This window comes from Eleutherodactylus coqui, unplaced genomic scaffold (genome assembly GCF_035609145.1).
Source record: "Eleutherodactylus coqui strain aEleCoq1 unplaced genomic scaffold, aEleCoq1.hap1 HAP1_SCAFFOLD_19, whole genome shotgun sequence".
Lineage (NCBI taxonomy): Eukaryota > Metazoa > Chordata > Amphibia > Anura > Eleutherodactylidae > Eleutherodactylus > Eleutherodactylus coqui.
Window position 1 is genome coordinate 3,837,550 of NW_027102012.1, and position 6,717 is coordinate 3,844,266.

Below are 6,717 nucleotides of genomic sequence, written 5' to 3' on the forward strand. Positions count from 1 at the left end.
CAGCGCGAATCTCACCACTGGGACACCCACCGATCCCAAAAACGCCAATCCCGTGTCCCTCTCTGCTGCTCACTTCAAACCCCGCAGTGAGGAGCAGCTTGACTAGTGTGGCGGCTGAGCATGTACAATGCCAGTCCATTACATTCTGTGGTCCTGCTTAAGGGCTTGTCCTGAGCTTTCTCCGGCAGCCCGATTGAAAGGAATTGAGCAGAAGCAAACAGTCATCCGCACCTTCATTCATGCACCAGGAGAGGCGGATACGGCGACCCTGTTCTTGGCATCAGTGCTGGTTTCGGTGGCGAGACCCTCACCAATCAGACTTTCGGCACCTATTTTGTGGATAGGTGCCAAGACAATCCTGAGATTAGTGCTTTATAGCAACCCTCTGGTTTCAGGACCAAACTTCTACCCTGGACTGAAGGAGGGTATATTACTTGCAGTTGTTCTTCTCTGCCATCTATCCGATTCACGAATTCCAGGTCACATTTTTCAGGCGCCCAAGATGGCTGTTGCAGTTTTCTAACTATCTAATGTATACTGTGCACTGCTCTCTGATTGACCAGTGTTGCTCATGTGATCAGTGCTGGCCAATCAGAGAGCAGGTATAGCAGGTTATATCAGCCACCTTAGACAACCAAAAACAGTACCCAGAACCAATGGATCAGAGGGACGGCAGAGAACAACTGCAGGTTATATACCCCCTTCTCCCTCCGACCCGGTAACAGATCTTTGTGAAGTATTCTACTTCACTAGACTTTAATTGGCTTCCATTTAGCACTGCACTTTAATATTATACATGTATTACCGGTTACAGGACTGTTTTCTCTCTGGGTTTCTCTTGGCTTTGAGATGGTTCTATTCATGATCTGCAGGATTTCTTTTTATGCAACTAGAAGTAAAACAAGAGCATTTGAGAGGGAAGATTAAATATGTAAGACGGGTCTGACAGATGCATAATTAGCCCAACAACATTTAGAGAATATACAATCTATACTCCTTTCCCTTACAGAATATATTAAATGAGTTTCCCCACCGATAACACACATGGTATACAAAAATAATACTCAATATACACAAGCAAGGAGAAGATCTGCCAAGGCTGGATACTACCGGCAAGGAGCGCCCGCTGCGGCTCGGCCCCCTCACTTGAGTGTTGCGTCAAACTTCTAAGTAGATTTCTTTCTGTAGCGCAGCAGCGGTTCAGAATAAAACAAGACACATGCCAAATGGGCATCTCTGTCCTGGGTTCATGCTGCCCGTGGGTTTGGGTGGCATGAACCTAGTGACAGCTTCCTTTTAAGGATTAAAGATTACATACCGTACTGATTTCTCATTTTTATACAGCTCTATGCACACACTTGCTTCGGAACGGAAGACATAAGCATCAATTACAGGAGATTGTAAAATTGTGTGTATATAATAGAATATGAGAAACATCTATTTACAGTGAGCCGCTGAACAGAAAGGTGACAACTGGCCTGAAAGCACATTTATAGTCATGTATCTACTAGTAAACCGTATCCTGTAGTGAAAATGTCAGCACTGACTCTGAGAAGAGACATTTACACAGAACTGAAGGGGTTAAATAAGCATAGACTATAGATGCGAGATGTGAGACAGGTAGGTGGGAGGCGGTAGGTGTGAGATGGGTAGACGAGAGACACCCATTAACAGACCCCAGCCGATCAACTATTGATATCCCGAGGAAAGATCTTCAATAGTATTTCCCTGGAAAACCCCTGTAAGTCCTCCTGCCCGCGGCCGGGTCGGAATCCGACTGCGAAATCTCACAGCGGAATCAGACCTGGTGACCCCCAGAGACTCTATACTCGCCTATCCGGATCCGCTACGAGTGTTTCCGCTGGGGCAGGGCGTAACGCGCCAGCGCTGGGCTCTAACACGGATTCCTGCGATACTACTGCGAAAGTGCTGACGGCCGGTCAGCTTCCATTGACTGCAATGGAAACTGTCTGTGCGTTTTTCTGCACTAAATAGAACCTGCTGCGACTCACCCCCGCAAACGGAAAATCACAGTTAATTTCCGCCAGTGGGCAGGGAAGAATCTTTTAACATTGCATGTCAATGGACGGACATTGCTGCGGATTTCGCGGCGGGCGTCTGACTGCGAATTCCGCAGCAAAAGTCCGTCCATGGGCATTGGGCCTAAGAGAAGAGATTATTACTTTTTATAGACAAGGAAAGGGATACAGAAAGATAACGAGGCGCTGAACGCCCCTAGAGACACAGCTGGAAGCCAGACGCTGCCCTACTAAGTACTAATGCTCCATTCTAAATTAGTTCAAACAAAAGAAATTGCGCCGTAATCCTTGCGTGTAAATGCGCAGCCATCGTGCGCTACTAGTTTACTTTTCGTTTCAACCAGCATAATAATCATTGCTGTTTGCTTACTTCTCGCTGCGACTAACCCCCCCGCTCCGTGCTTCTCACAGAATGTGATGATCTGCCTGTCTAAACGTTCTGCACGAGCGCGAACAACCAGCGGTGACGTCACATGTTCGCGCAGATCGTTTAGCCGACAGTTGTTTCATGTAAATGGGGCATGAGGTTATATGTACACAGGCAAGTGTGATAACTCAGACCTATATCGCACTCGTAAACCGCAGATTTACAGGCTTCTGCAATGCGCTTCCCCTTTAAAAACGTGCGATTTGCATCGCTGAACGTGTTTGTCACTCATGAAAACAATTGCTCATGCCTTCAATAGTTAAAATGGAAAAACACATCAAACTCATGAGAACTGCATTTGCAGATGAGTGTAATGCAGTATTTTTGTCTCCTCTACAGAATACTGGGTGATCCTTGCAGACAAAATCACCCAAAAATAAGACAAACTGTGATTTTTCACTTTCACTGTATTGGTACGAGCGAAACATTGCTGGATGAGAGCGAATCCACTGAAAATAATTGGTTCTTTAAACACGCAGGTTCTGTGCGCGGCGCAACAACACAGAACCCCTGGATTATTACCGCTGGTGTAAATACAGCCTAAGGGCTTACTCAGACGACCGTATATTGGCCAGGTATTCACGCCCGGCCAATATACGGTGTCCCTCTCTGCAGGGGGAGGAGGCTGGAAGAGATGGGAGTAGTGCACTGAGCTCCCACGCCCTCTCCACCCCTCGGCACTATTTACAAAAGGGAGGGGCGAGGCAGGGCAGAGCTAGGTCTCGAAACTTAGCTCTGTCCCCGCCCCGCCCTGCCCCCTCTCATGAATACCTATCCGATATACGGTCGTCTGAATAAGCCCTGAAGACGCTCGTCATGAAGGGGCTGAATACTTCTCAGACTGCAGGAGGTTTTAAAAGTGGCATTCTATCTTCAACTTGGAGAAACCACTTTTATATCAGTTGTGTAGATTTATTTAAATTGCTTTTATTTGATTGAGTTTTACAAACAGCCGTAAGTTCTTAAATCTGACAAGCCTAATTTGCAGGGGGGGGGGGGGGGGGGATAATTTTGATTGTAACTTTAGTTATGCCCTATCCTATGAGTAACTTTATATTACTGGAATACCTCTTTAAGCACTTACAGAACTCCAGTGTTGTGACCTCATCGTAACCAAGACATCTGCCATAAGTGGTATGACATCACTCTCTCTGCCACCTGAACAACAGCACTGACTCTGAAGAGGTGGAGACACATCTGAGACCAGAGGAAATGATACATCGTTTCTTCATCCAACAATACAGTAAGTAGATGGGAACTGGGTTATAGAGTCCGCATGGAGGGGGAGGAGGTGCACTGTGCTGTAGCGTTACATGAAATGCAGTATCATATATAAAATATAGATTTATTAATATATTTTACTTGAACTCAAAACTACCAATTACCTGATAGTTTTATTCTTTATGGAAAATAGGCGTCATAATAGCAATCCTATATAGATAGTAAATGTACATGCTGTCTCATGACATAGAGGTATTTCCTTATAAATTGTTTATGTTGCCATAGTAACGTCAGGAGACGACCACCAATAGGATTGCTGGTCATCAAATTGAAAGTTGTCAGTTGTGTGCAGTCAGTTATTGGTGGGTGATGTTCTTCTCTCCATTCAGTACTAGTAGACATGTGATGGAGATCTATACTGGAAGCTCGAGTAGAAGATCTATAGTTGTCCTGTGTTTAGGGCTCATTCACACGGGCGTAAGGGCATTTCAGCCACAGAAATACGCAGCATTTTGTGTGACTGGAATGCACTGATGCCCACTTATTTTGCCGGCTTTGGCATGTATTTGCCACATGTTTGCGCACACAAATGTTGAGTGGATTGATTTCAATAGGCTCTTGCGGTGCACAAATGACACCAGGAAAGGTCATGTTGCAGATTTTTCACGCGATCGCAGATTGCATGAAATTGAGATCAATGGGTTCTATTTACTGAGGATTATGCATGCAAAATTTGTGTGGGTTTTATGTTGTGCGAATACGCCCAGGTGAACGAGCACTTATTCCCTATGGAGGGCATTTGCTGCCCGCAGGCTCCTCACTTGTAAGTCCTATTTTGGGTCTTTATCTCTGAGGATATAGAGGTCTTCTCTTGCTTTCTATGGTTACGTGTCAATGTGGCCTCTCGTATAGATATATCACAGCAATCACAGCCTATCAGTCACAAATATCAAATTATTTTGTTGATATAGAGCTGAAAGCAAGTGATGCCAAGAGAACATGACCGAAGCCAAAGGACAAGATGAGTTCATAATAGGGATCAATGGGAAGCCAGGTAAGTATAATAATGTGAAAAACACAAATACACAAATCATAAAAACACATTACATTAAAAAGATCCCCACATAATATAAGTCCCTGAAAGCATAAAACAAAGCATATATTTATTATATAGCAGCCTGCTAGTATAAGCAGCAGCTAAATAGTTAAAATGAATTAGGGGACATATGTATTAAGTCTCCTAGACTGGGCAAGATATAGCACCCTGCTAGTATAAGCAGCAGCTAAATACTTCATATGAATAAGGGGACACATGTATTAAGTATCCTAGCCTGGGCAAGATATACAACCCTGCTAGTATAAGCAGCAGCTAAATAGTTAAAATGAATAAGGGGACATATGTATTAAGTCTCCTAGACTGGGCAAGATATAGCACCCTGCTAGTATAAGCAGCAGCTAAATAGTTAAAATGAATAAGGGGACACATGTATTAAGTCTCCTAGCCTGGGCAAGATATAGCACCCTGCTAGCATAAGCAGCAGCTAAATAGTTAACGTGTTTAATATTATATGCTTGTATGTGCAATGTTTTTCTATGTACCCCCACACCTCGTTCTCATGAGGCACCCGCAAATCAAGCCACCCATAGGGATGCATTAGCACTACAAAATAACTAAAACCATGTGGATGTCAATTTTTCCTGGCATGCAAATCGTACATGCAGGAAAAAAAAAATCACAGCATGCTCCATTTTTCTGTGGATCCAGCACTGACGGCTTCCATTGAAGCTGACACTGTGGATGTGCAGCAGATCCGCGGGAAAACAGGAGATTTAAATGTTAAAAAAAAAGCACAGCGCACCCGCAGTGCAGAAGAAAGAAGATCTGGCCGTGGACAGAAAAGACCCACACTGGCTTCGGACAAGTAAGAAAATGTTTTTTAGGCCTCATGGCTTTGGGCACGGGTGGAAACCACTGCGGGATTCCACACTTTGAAACCGTGCGTGTCCGTGGACATGAGGCATTATCACATACATGTCTGCTAGTAGTTTCATTCTTTTTGTGTCTTTGAAATCACACGTCTGAATAGTAGCACGTCTGTAACCTACACCTTAAGGCGTAAACATATGTTAATCATTAGCATTACAACCTGTTTTGAATACTCATTTGTTCTGCTTGTATATACTGTCTGCATGTATATAATGGTGTATATATATTCTGCAATGTCCACATATGTAATTTATATTCATGTTGGTAATATCATATGCAATGTACATAACATATTCTTGTATATAGTGTTTGTGTATGTATTATTAATATTGCAATGTCTGTACATATTATAAATGTCCACATGTTTTAGATATATTTATACACAATCTACACATAACGTGCACACAGTGTTTATACGTATAATATTTGTACTTTACTTTTTGGTGTTATGCCTGTTTATTTTTATATAAAGTTTGGATATACTGATGTCCATGTATATAATATATAACAAAAGTATCTCTCCCATGGCTTAGGCTGCCTTCACATCTGAAGACTGAGTATATATAAGTGTAACTGTATCTATACATGCATATACATCCGTGTACTATTAATTCTGTAATATATATGTGATATGTTTCTATATCCTGGTAATGTTTCCGTGCATTAGCACATCAATATCTGTATATATGATTGATGCCCACGCATGTATTTATGTTATATCCTTAGGGAGCCAGAAGACTGAGTATATAAAAGTGTATATGTACCTATATATGCATATACATCTGTGTACTATTATTTCTGTCATATAATATATGTATAGAGTATAATGGTAACAAAAGCATCTCTCCCATGAGTTAGGCTGCCTTCACATCTGAAGACTGTGAGTATCTATATATGCATACACATCCATGTACTAATAATTCTGTAATACATATGTGATATGTTTCTATATCCTGTTAATGTTTCTGTGTATTGCATTAGCACATCAATATCTGTATATATGATTGGTGCCCACAAATGTATTCATGTTATATATTTAATGT